Source organism: Mauremys mutica, chromosome 7 (assembly GCF_020497125.1).
Source record: "Mauremys mutica isolate MM-2020 ecotype Southern chromosome 7, ASM2049712v1, whole genome shotgun sequence".
Lineage (NCBI taxonomy): Eukaryota > Metazoa > Chordata > Testudines > Geoemydidae > Mauremys > Mauremys mutica.
The window spans coordinates 61,438,816-61,451,099 of NC_059078.1; the positions used below are offsets into that span (position 1 = coordinate 61,438,816).

The following is a 12,284-nucleotide window of genomic DNA, read 5'->3' on the forward strand; positions in this document are numbered from 1 at the left end:
TTCCTACAACACTGGCTGGGCTTGTATCCCTGCTCCGGGTGCTGTGTCCTGGTGCATGGGATCACAGCACCACTCATGTCTGGCACAGCTGCCCCTCTATCTGGATGATGGGGGGCCTGGTGGGGCCAATTTTGTGTAAGTGACACTGCAACTCCATGCATCAGGTGGCAGTGCCACTCACACAAACTTGATCTGGCCGGTTCCCTTGTTATGAGACAAACCTGAGCAGTGCTGTGACCCTGGTGGTGGCAATGTCCAGACAGAGGAGACCCACTCGGTCAGTCCTGCAGGACAGGAGCTGTCACTATGAAGGTAAAGTGCTTTGCGAGCCTGGGACAGGGGATGCTGTAGCAATGCAGAGGATGTTGATTGTTACAGGATCCTGCAGCTGTAACACTCGCCAAACACATGAGTCAGCAGCTGGCGCCAGTTCTGGTGGCTCTAGGCTACAGAACGTCTCGGGCACTTTGGAAGGGAAAGCGTGTGGGCCAACGTTGCTGCTGAATCCCTGTTTTGAAGGCTGAGTGGAGCTAACCTTCCCTAGGCTGCACACGCAGAATGCTGCTGCCAGCCCATAACCGCAAAGGATGTCTTCCTCCTCCTCAGCGTCTGCTTCCACATGCTGGCCAAGGACATGTTGTAAACAGGTGATTTATATAGTCTTACTCAGCAACAGAGATGGAGCTGGGCCAAAGCCCAGGATCTGCTCACTCTGTGGGGATTGAAATGCTCATCTGATTTTTGTAGCAGAACCTGCTGTTCTTGATTGTAACCGGCTAGTCTGTCCCTCTAGGAGCCAGGGGGGCAGGCCCTGGTTGATATCAGACCCAGCTGGGAAGGGGTTGCATAATTCCTATAAGACTGAGAGAGCTTGAAGGGCCTGAACATACTATGGGTGAGGTGTTAGGCCTTCCTGGGCTGGGTTTCAAGGCCAACCCCCTACTGGTCCAAGGAAGCAGCAAGACCCTTGGAGGTAGCCAGCAGAGCAGTGGCAACAGCACCATCTTTCACAAGGGCCGCTACAGGGCTAGCATAACCATCCCATGGGAACTGTGAGGCTTTCCTTGCTAGAGAAGACTGGACCAACGTTGTGGTATGAAAGGCTTGAGGGACTTGTAATGGGTTTCTGGGATTTGAGTCTCCAGGTCAAAGAGTCACATTCAGATCAGGTAACTAACAACCAAAAGCTGCTTCTGTGTGAAGGCCTCTTGGTCAAATGTGGCATGATTTGTGGTTTAGGGTGAAGTAATCATTGGCTTGTTTCCTGGAGGAGCCATCGCCTTCATGAGAATGCAGGGTGGCGGTCTGCGTGAAATGGGCTGGCTGGGTTCAAGCCACTTCACAACCGACTCTAGCCAGTCCTCTTGTTGGTTGCCTCAGCAGAGGGACCAAGGAACAGATGGACCATGGTGAATGTTTCCCCCCTCCTCCCTTTGTCCCCTGGGTCACACCAGCTGCTGTTGCAGGGTGAAGAAAGCTGCATGATTGCTCTAGACCTGTTTTGGAGATAACTAAGAGGTTGTTAGTCTCCAGAGTGTTCCTCTGCACAAGCCTCTCTTTGCAAAACGTACACTGTACAAATAAGTTCTAGTCCAGGGATAACCCTGTGACCAATCTGTAGTGTAACTGATTCCTTGTGATGAACTGTAAGCTACAAAATGCTTTGTAGAAGCCCATCCTTGGGTAAGCACTGGCAGCACTGGTTTGTAGAGGAGCCATTCAAAGCGGTGACCTTACCTAGGTTGAGGAGGGTCTGGGCTACATGAGTGGAAGATACCTGGGAGGATGAGGGAGAATTTGGTGGTTGCCCATAAGAATTGGGGACAGTGTCTTGCATTTTTGCAAAGCTTGGTAGTCTCTGGATGTGACAGATCTCCTGCAGTTGCTATTACTCCTCATCTAGACAGGTATCATTGCATTAACCCGAGTGGGCAGCTCCGATTTCAAGGAGGACATGAGTAATCTCCAAAGAGCAGCAATCAGGTGAGACAGTTCAGTCCAGCTCAAGCTGGGGGAGCAGCTCATCTAGCAGAAATCAAGTTGATGGAGAGTCTGAGACATGAAAACTTAGATCAGTGACTTTAATTCATTCACTGCCCTGCCAACTTGATGAGAATAATAACAGCAATTTATTCCTTAGTCAGCCTCTGCATTGTCTCAGGGATCTACCACCACAGAAAGCAGCAGTTCTAGCATTAATCTGGACAGTCAGTTATCCTGGATGCGTCAGCCGGGAGCCTGGATGAAATGGGGTCCTCGTTTCAGAGAGCAGCCACGGAAGTGTGTGGTTTAAAACTGAAAAGCAGCATCCCTGGAATGGAATTTGTTTTCTTCTAGCAGCAATAGCCAAAGCATCTGCACAATTCAGAGAGCGTGGGCCGGGGCTGGAGATCTCTGGAGCAGCTACCATCCTGCTGTCTTAAGGAAACATACAGTCATTTGGGCAGATCTGATTCAGAGTGAAACTGGGGGTGGGAAATGAGAGCTGGCTGGCAAATGAATTGAGCCAACGATTGCAAAGCTGGTTTCATTTCAAACTGTTCCATTTTTTATTCTTTTAAAAAAGATTTATCAACATTTTTAGCAGTGAAATTACCGAGATTTTTCCTTTAACAAAATCCCTACAGCACTGGACTGGGACTCAGGAGACCTTGGTTCTGTTCCTGGCCTGGCCACTAGCCTGCTGCAAGTCATTGACCCACCCTGTGCCTCAGTTTCCCCATCTGTATAATGAGGATAAACATACTGACCTCCTTTATAAAATGCTTTGAGAGCTACTGCTGAAAAGCACTAGATAAGAGCAGGGTAGGCGTTCAGTATGCACAAAAATTGGTTAACGTGTCACTGAAAGTTTGAGCCAAACTATTATTCACTGTCATGAGGTATTTTTGCCATTCTGGGGGATAATGTCAATTTTTTGGAGAAAAATTTCATTTTGGGGGAGAGGCCTTTTTTATGAACACGCTCTTTGTCTGGAAAAATTCTGATCAGCCGTAGGACAAATGGTCTTGGAATTCTGGTGATCAACAGCTTCAGTGTGGCAGCTCTTTGAAAGGTGCCCAGTTCTAGGGATTGGACTGAGGATTCTCCCCCAATCCTTAGTCTGTGGAGCAGATCTGCCTGGGTTACACAGCTCTGTATTTACAGGGTGGTTGTTGTAAACGCAACCTCTTGCAGGGGTCACCTGTGTTTACAGGTTGCCTGTGGCGAGAGCCCAGTGAATCCTGAGTCACACACTAAAACCAGCAATTATTGCATCATAAAAAACCTCTGCCACTAACTCCTCGGGAGGGCAGCTCTGGGAGCCCATGTTACAGCAGGTGGAATTTACAGCTTGGGAAACAACATGAGAGACTGCCAAAATCCCGCGTGATGTATTTAAAGGACCATGCCTGAGCTACCCATTGGTATCTGCATGAGCTGCATGTGGGCAGTTGGAGTTGTGATGGCTCCGGAGGCAAAAGTGGCTTCTGAATTGGGCGTCCGGTTGGAGATACCCAGATGCTATGTCCCTGCAGCTCCTGTTGGCTGGGCTGGAGTTTTGGCTGAGGCACAGAACAGTGGGTTACATATGTGGCTTGGGCAGAGGAAGCTCGTCATCCATCCCAGACCCACATCCCAGAATGCCAGGCAAACCTCCCTATAGCAGACTCCCATCATCAGGGGACATGTAAGCCACGGATGGCAAGTTAGAATCATTGAACTGTAGGGCTAGAAGGGACCACAAGGATCCTCTATTCTAACTCCCCACCAAGATGCAGGATTTTTTGGGTCTAAACCATCCAAGACCGATGGCTACCCAGCCTCCTTTTGAAAACCTTCAGTGAAGGACCTTCCGCAACCTCCCTAGGCAGTCCATTCCATTGTCCTACTGTTCTTACAGTTAGGAAGCTTTTCCTGAGATTTAATCAATATCTGCTATGCTGTAGTTTGAACCCACTGCCTCTTGTCCTGCCCTCTGTGGCAAAAGAGAATAACTTTTCTCCATCTTTTTTTATGGCAGCCTTTCAAGTGTTTGAAGGCCGCTATCATACCTCGCCTTAATCTCCTCTTTTCCAAACTAAACATACCCAGGTCCTTCAGTCTCTGCTCATATGGCTTGTATTCAGGGGTGAAAGTGAGTGGGCACGGGCTGGTGCGTACCGGTAAGAACCCGCACTGGCCCATATGCAACCCACATTAAAGTGCTGCTGCACTTTAATGTCCCCACCCCTTTTGCCTACCCCGTCGGCGGCCCTGCTGGTAGGGTCCATACTGGCAGGGCTGCCGACAGGGGAGGCAAAAGGGGCAGGGATGTTAAAGCGCTAGTCCTTTGCCGCGGCAGTGCTTTAACATCTCTGCCCCTTTTGCCCCATTGTGGCTGCCGATGGGCGAGGAGGGAGCAAAGGGAGCAGCTGCCCTGGGGCTGGCGATTTGAAAGGGCCCGGGGCTCTGGATGCTGCTGCCATGCCTGGAGCCCTGGGCCCTTTAAATCGCCACTGGAGCCCTGGGTGGCGTGGGCCAGGTGGCCTAGAAGGGCTGGCTGGGGGATGCTGACCCCCAGCCTGGCCCTTCCACCTGAGGCCCCGCCTCTTCCAGGGGCTGGAACCGGCCTCAGCCCTGTACCAGTAAGTGTCTGTAGTTATTTTCACCCCTGCTTGCATTCCATCCCTTTGATTATGTTTGTCACTTGCCTCTGGATCCTTTCTAGTTTCTCTACCTCCTTTCTATGCATCGGTGACCAACACTGGACACAGTACTCCAGCTGAGGCCTAAGCAGTGCTGAGTAGAGCAGTACTATCACCTCCTCTAACTCGCATGTTATGCCTCTGTTACTGTAACCCAAAATTTCATTATTATTTTTTTGCAACAGCATCACATTGCTGACTCATGTTGAGGTTGGGATCCACCACAACTCCCAGTTCCTTCTCAGCAGTGCTGCTTCCAAGCCAGTTAGCCCCCATTCTGTTTGTGCATTTGGTTTTTCATCCCTAAGTGTAGCACCTTACATTTGTCATTGTTGAATTTAATTTAGGTGTCTATAGTCCAGTGTTCCAGTTTATCAAGAGCCCTCTGAATTTTAGCTCTATCCTCCAAAGTATTGGCAACCCTGCCTAGCTTTGTATCATTTGCAAACTTGATCAGTATGCTCTCTATTCCTACATCCAAGTCAAACAACACCGGACCAAGAACAGATCCCTGTGGAACCCCACTTGAGACCTCCCTCCAATCTGACATCATTCCATTAATAGTTACTTTTTGTTTGCAGTTGTTTAACCATTTATGTATCCACTTAATGGTAGTCCTGCCAAGCCTGCATTTCTCCAGCTTACTTATCAGAATGTCATATGGGACTGTCTCAAAAGCCTTGCTGAAGTCCAGGTATATTATGTCCACCATATTCCCCCTATCCACCAAACCAGTTACCCCGTCAAAGAAGGAGATCAAGATGGTTTGGCATGATTTGTTCTTGGTAAATCCATGCTGGCTGCTAGTGCTTACCCCCTCATCCTCCAAGCATTCGCAAATTGAATGTTTTATACACTTGTCTAGTAGCTTCCCAGGTATCAAAGTCAGACTGATTGGTCATAGCTCCCTAACCGCTCCTTTCCCCACTTTTAAAGATAGGCACTATGTTAGCCCTTCTCCAGTCTTCTGGGGCCTCTCCTGTCATCCATGAGTTTGCAAATATTATTGCCAGTGGCTCTGAGATTTCTTCAGCTAATTCTTTCAGCACCCTGGGGTGAATAGCATCAGGCCCCACTGAATTGAATTCATTCAAATTGGTCAGAAGTCCTCTGACGTGTCCTTTACTTATCCTGATCTGCATCCCTTCCCCTTTATTGTCTATGGTAACTTTGCTAATCATCCAGTCATGTGTTATTTTTTGTGAGAAAACTGAAGCAAAGTAGGCAATGAGCAGGTCTGCCTTCCTATCATCTTCCGTTACCACCTCACCTTCTCCAGTGAGTGGTGCACCCACACCAGCCTTGATCTTTCTTTTTTGTCTGACATATTTGAAGAACCTCTTCTTGTGTCTCTAACATTCCTTGCCAGCTGTAACTCATTCTTTGCCTTGGCTTTCCTGATTCTGTCCCTAAACATTTGTGCTATTCCCATGTATACTTCCTTGGTCACATGCCCTTCCTTACATTTTATGTATGTATCCCTTTTGGTTTTTAGGTCACTAAAAAGCTTGTTGTGCAGAAACTTGGCCTCTTCTTATCTTTCCTCTGCGTTGGAATAGCTTGATGTTGAGCCTCTAGGAACTGCCAGCCCCCCTCAACTCCTTTTCTTTCTAGTTGCTCTTTCCATGGGACCTTGCCTCCTAGTTCCAGGTGCATTTCTGAAAAGCACACCCCAACTAGCTGGAGGTGGGCACCTCCAGTACCCATGCACACAAGAATCAGAGGCCACTTTTGCCAGCTTTGGCTGCAGGCTGCCATAGAGGAGAGCTGGGAGCTGAGTGCTCCCAGGGATTTAGGTTAGCATCTGCTATGGCACAGTGGAAGATGTGTGCAGATTGAGCATTGTATATATGGACTGAGGGCTGGATGGGGCCATGAGCAAGTTGTGTACAATCTGCCTGGCAACCATTTTTCCTGCTTCTTACTCTACAGACAGTAACTGGAGGCAGTTTAGAAAGTGCCCCTGGTGCTGTGCAGTGACTGGCTGGCTGCTGATTGCATTAGCAGACCCTACTGGAATGCACCTATACACACTAACCAGTCTGGAGCACTGGTAAGGGTGTCTTTGAATTCATCCTCTGTCTGGAAGAGACATTGCATTAAGGTGACAGCTGTGAAGAATTCATAGAAAGGACACAGAGGTAAATTTATTCCACAATGATCGAGTCCTCTCATTTTCAGAGTGTCCCTGTGGCAGAACCAGTGCCCAACACAGATAGCATGTCTCTGCAGCAAGCCAAGTAATTCTGAACAGAGATCTGGAAACATCTGGCTTCTGGATTTTCAGGAGTAGGCACCATGATACAGGTAGTGGACAGGTTTTCAGGGATGCTGATAAATGTACCAGCATCCCACAACCCTCAGTCTTCCTTAGAGAGAGAGCAATATGCAGTGTTGTTGTCTCTCTGATATCCTGGGACCGACATGGCTACAAGATGGGGGAGGTGATATCTTTTATTGGACCAACTTCTGTTGGTGAGAGAGACAAGCTTTTGAGCTATATGGAACTTTTCATCTGGTCTGAGAAAGGTACCCAGAGTGTCAGAGCTAAATATAAGATCAAACAGATAATTTAGCAACAAAGAATCCTGTGGCACCTTATAGACTAACAGACGTTTTGCAGCATGAGCTTTCGTGGGTGAATACCCACTTCTTCAGATGCAAGACTTGCATCTGAAGAAGTGGGTATTCACCCACGAAAGCTCATGCTGCAAAATGTCTGTTAGTCTATAAGGTGCCACAGGATTCTTTGTTGCTTTTACAGATCCAGACTAACACGGCTACCCCTCTGATAGATAATTTAGCATAAGTAATTGGCATATATTCTAATGGAGCATTCAAGGTGAAGTGGCCTGTTAACACCCCTGTAGTCATAGGACAAAAATGGTGTTAGTGGGCTACAGATTGTTGTAATAAGCCATAAATCTAGTGTCTCTGTTCAGTCCATGAGTTTTAGAGTCTAGCAGAGTTATGAATTGAAGCTCCCAGGCTCTTCTTTTGACAGTGTTGTGCAGGTTTCCTTTGAGGATGAGGACTGAGAGGTCAGATCTAGAGCAGTGGTTCCCAAACTGGGGTTTGTGAACCCCTGGGTGTTCGCGAAATGTTACAGGGGGTTCTCAGGGAAAAATTCCCTAATGGCAGACAGAGCTGTTGCTTGGGACCCCAGGCAGCACGGGGCCAGCAGCCTGGAGCCCCTGGACTGCCAGCTAAGCAGATCAAAGCAAGGATATCTATCACACTGAAGAGATTTAAACTTCAAGACTCCTTATAATAAATGGAAAGGGAGGTGGATATTTTTTTGCTGTTTTTAAAATTAAAATAGGCAGCTAGTATTGTTTTAAAAATTATTATGAAGAACAAGTTTAAGCTTTGTTGTAACGTGCGTTGTTTGCCTGGACTGCTCAAGAGCTGAATGCTTGTGTAGGAAGAACTCTTCGAGTTGGCTTCTTAAATACCTTCATGCTGTTTCACATCTGATACTCCTTGATGAAACATAGGAGCCTTGTCTTATAACAGGCTTATTTAAAGCGATACAAGCTACAAAACTGAGATCTTGGAAGAGTGTTGCCGTTGATCTACCACTGATCTAGAGTGATCACTTTGCGAGAAGTGTCCACCCACAGGTGATGGGGTGTTTTTGTCTTTTATACTTTTCCTTATGAGTTCATTCAAGAGTGTTGTGATTGTCTGGTTTCACCCACATAGTTGTTGTTGGGGCATTTAGTGCACTGGATGAGGTATCCACATGTTGCGATAGGCATGTGTAGGACCCCTGGATCTTGAAAGGTGTGTCATGGGGAGTATTGAATACTGTGGCAAGGGAGATACAGCTACAGGTTTTGCATCTCTTGTTCTGGCAGGTTCTGGTGCTGCTGTGAGTTGGTGTGTCCTGGCCTGCGGGAAGCTTGCTTCTGATGATGATCTTGGCGAGGTTGGGGGGGCTGTTTGGTGACCAGAAGAGGGGGTTCAGGAAAGATTTCTTTCAGGATGGGGACCCCGAGTATGAGTTGTAGTTGTTTGATACCTGGTACGGGTTCCAGATTGGGGTGGTAGCTGAGAAGTAGGGATATGTGGTCATTGGGGGTTTTATTTCTGTATTGAAACAGGTTCTCTCGGGGTATTTGGGTGGCCCGTTCCATGACATGATCTACTTCTCTAGTGGAGTGTTTCACACTCGTTTAATAACTACATTGTGAAACATTTTCTAGACAACAAACAACTCCATTCCTTAAGGTTAATTGAAAGGAATTTTGGCAGGTCGGGGCAGTCTTGCTCCCTAGCGCTCCCCCCCCCCCCACACTCCTGGGGTGCTCCCATGCTTATTTATCACAGATCCTTTGCATTGAAGATGTTTCAATAATCTGGATCTGAAGTTACTAGTCCAGACCTATTAGTCTAAAAATAAAACCAGAGTCCTTGAATAATTAAACTTAAAAGGACCTGTTTGAAAAGAGTGAATGTGTCTCTAGGGCAAGAACAGTATTAGACATTTGTGCAGATTGTACCCAGTGTAATGCTTAAATACATGTTTGCATATTATCAGTGCAGTTGGCTGGCAACAACCCTGACTCAAGAAATGATTGTGCCCAGAGACTCAAGGATAGAATAAGCTTTTCAGCTCCTGATAGCTCTTGAGGGTGGTGTTTTCCCTAAAAGAACTGATTGTTTGAGCATCCCAACTTTCCTTTTTAAAGTACGTTTCTAGCCCTTGTGGTTGCAGAGAAAAGCTTGAAAACATGATTCTGAAGGCAAATAAACAGAGCCCCCAATGTATATGGCTTAAAAATCATGATTTCAGAAATAACTCATGATCTTGGTTACAGGGGACTGATTCATGATATAACAATGAACTGCACCTCACTAACTACACAAGATTTCTTCAAGGGCTACCCCATTCAGAGCAAGGCAGACCTTGTCAGGATTTCTGTCCTGGTGCCACTTGGTGGCACCCAGATAAAATGGCACCCAGCACAGCATGCAGGAGTTGCTCAGGATGCATTTACCTGTGTGCACTGACCTCTAGAGGCCAGCTCAGGACAGGAGCTGCTGAGATGTGTATAGCTCCTTGGGAACACTGAGGGACCATTTTAGCCAGGGCGAGGAGGAGGTTGACCAGGAGGTCCCGCAACTTTGTGGGGCCACGGATAGGGAGTGCATGGAGAAGGAGGTGAGGGGAAAAGTGCAGCCAGAAACGCAACAGGAGATTGGTGAGGAGCCGGTATAGGGGCTGCAACCTGGCACACTCTAAATAAACATGCGCCAGGGTCTCCCTCACGCCGCAGAAGGGGCAGGTGTCTGGGACAGGGGTAAACCGCGCCAAGTACACGCCCGTGCTCACAGCCCCATGGAGGAGCCGCCAACTGATATCCCCGGCGGGCCTCGGGACCAGGGTGGAGTAGAGGCTGGCCCACCGGGGTTCCTCACCCTCCAGAGGTGGCAGGAGGTCCCGCCACTTGGTGTCGGGGCGGGACACGAGGGTGAGGAAGTGAAGGGTGTGGAGCACGAGCGTGTAGAGATGCTTCCTTGGCGCGGTGTGGAAACGGACCGGCTGCAGATCGTGCAGTCAGCTTGCGGAGAATGGTGAAGGCAGGTGGCTGCACTAGCATCAGGCCAGGAGGGTGGCTGGAGAGTCTGATGAAGGAAGTGGCAACATCTCCAGCTCTACTGTCTATTGCTCAGGTGTTGATTTAGCTGCCACTGATTCCATGATGGGGACCAAGATGGCAACTGTCTCCCTCACTGCAGCTGGAGCTTCCCATTGCGGTGGCTCACTGAGCTCTGTGCTTGCTGGCCCACACCCTTTGCTTGGCCGGCCACTCACACTCTGTGCTGGCTGCTGCTGAAAGTTCTGCCCCTGTGGGGAACTGAGCTGGGGTGTCCTGCCCCGGTCATGTAGGGAGTCTGGCAGAGCTGGAGCTTCATTAATACACTTGGTGGAGGATATTGAAAAGTCAGGAGCGATTAAAGGCAGGGGATTATAATGGAGGCAATTTGACCACCTGGGCTATAGTGGCTGTTATTAATGCTCCAGCCATCCCCCAGTCCTGGAGCCTCCCAGCATCAGGGAGGAAGGGCTACTCAATGGAAGGGGCTTCACCCAGCAGCACAGATAAAGGGTTAAAGCACCTGGGCTGTGTATCCTCCAGGTGATACATAGTTTACCTGTCTGGCCACTAGGTGTCACGATTGCCCAAGATAAACGAAGCAAAAAACAAGCTGGCCAGAATGTAACAGCCCAGGCCAGAATTTAAATGGTCTTGACCCACAACTGGGGTCAGATTGCAAATGAGTCTAGCCTGGGGGTTTTGAGCTGTTCGGAAAATCTGCCCTTCAGTGCCATACTTGGAGCTGGAGGACACTGGGTATTTTTGAAAATCTAGCCTCTGGTTAGCACCTAACTGGGGGCTGAGCTCTCTGGAAACTTCAGCAAATGCAATGACCCTCCCGTTCAAAGTGCTCTTGAAAAGGGGTGGCTGCTGGTGGATAGTCAGGCCCAGTCCTGCCAGCCCCACATGTTCATAAATCACAAGTCAGGCCCCCAAAATCAGGAGATGGACTAATGTTAAATGTTGGATTTCTTTGCCTTCTGGTGTCTGAGCCTTTATGGCACACTGGGGCTACCTTGTCAAGCTTTTCTCCACAACCAGAAGGGCTAAAAACTTACTCATTTACTTCAGTGCAAGCTGAGATTCTCACCTAATCCTGTAACTCCAGGAGCTGGGGCTTTAAGGAAAACACCAAGTGTTGTGAGATAAAATTGCAAGAGTTGGCAATGCTGCTGGGCTGTTTACCCCTCCCCCCCAAATCCTACCAGTGTGCCAGGGGTGGGGAGGTTAGACAGCACTTGAAAAGGAATGGCTGAAGCTCACAAGCTAGTGATTTCAGGTGAGACTGATTTCCAGGTGGTGTGGGGGACTGATGGCTTTGATTAAATGTAGGGGTTTTTCCTTAAGTTCAAGCCAATGTCTGAACCCTCAGTATTGCAGTCACTCATTAATTCCTCTGCAGGAGCTCAGGCATTATGAATCTTTAACCCAGCTGCACCTGTAACCAAATAATAGCAATTGTACAAGCCCACTCTGTGATCTCACAGAGGATTTTATGATACAGTAACTCCTCACTTGTCCCAGTTAATGTTGTTACATTGCTGATCAATTAGAGAACATGCTCATTTAAAGTTTTATAAGCGAGCATTGCACAATGTTGTTTGGCAGCTGCCTGCTTTGTCCACTGCTTGCAGGAAGAGCAGCCCGTTGGAGCTCGCTGGTGGGGGCTTGCTACCAGGGTGAACTGGCACCCCCCCATCAGCTCCCCACTCCCCTAAGTTCCCTGTGTGGCAGCCGCCCAGCAGACTATCAATTGCCCAGCAGTTCAGCTGTCCCTCCCCCCACTGTCCTGTGCTGCTCCTGCCCTCTGCCTTGGAGCTGCTCCCACAAGCCTCCTGCTTGCTGTGCAGGGTGGGAGGGTGCTAATGTCAGGGTGTACCCCTCCTCATGCCACCCTCCCACTCCTTTAGCTCATCTCCACAGAGCTGGGGGAGGGAACAGGATAGGGCTCAGGATGGAGGGAGCTTGCTGGCAGCAGCTGCTTTCTCAACTTGCTGATCTACTTAAAAAG

General features: G+C 48.6%; 1 protein-coding gene across 2 annotated transcripts in view; it reads left to right on the plus strand.

Annotated features, from left to right (window-relative positions):
- Nucleotides 1-12,284, plus strand: part of WDFY4 (WDFY family member 4) — a 285,705-nt gene that overhangs the window by 17,130 nt on the left and 256,291 nt on the right. The window contains exon 1 of one of the 2 annotated variants that reach the window (XM_045025800.1): nucleotides 11,461-11,552. The exons of the other annotated variant lie outside the window; for it this stretch is intronic. The gene's annotated coding sequence lies outside the window, so the exon portion shown is untranslated. Of the gene's footprint in view, nucleotides 1-11,460; nucleotides 11,553-12,284 lie in introns of those variants that run through there. 2 annotated transcript variants of the gene reach the window in all.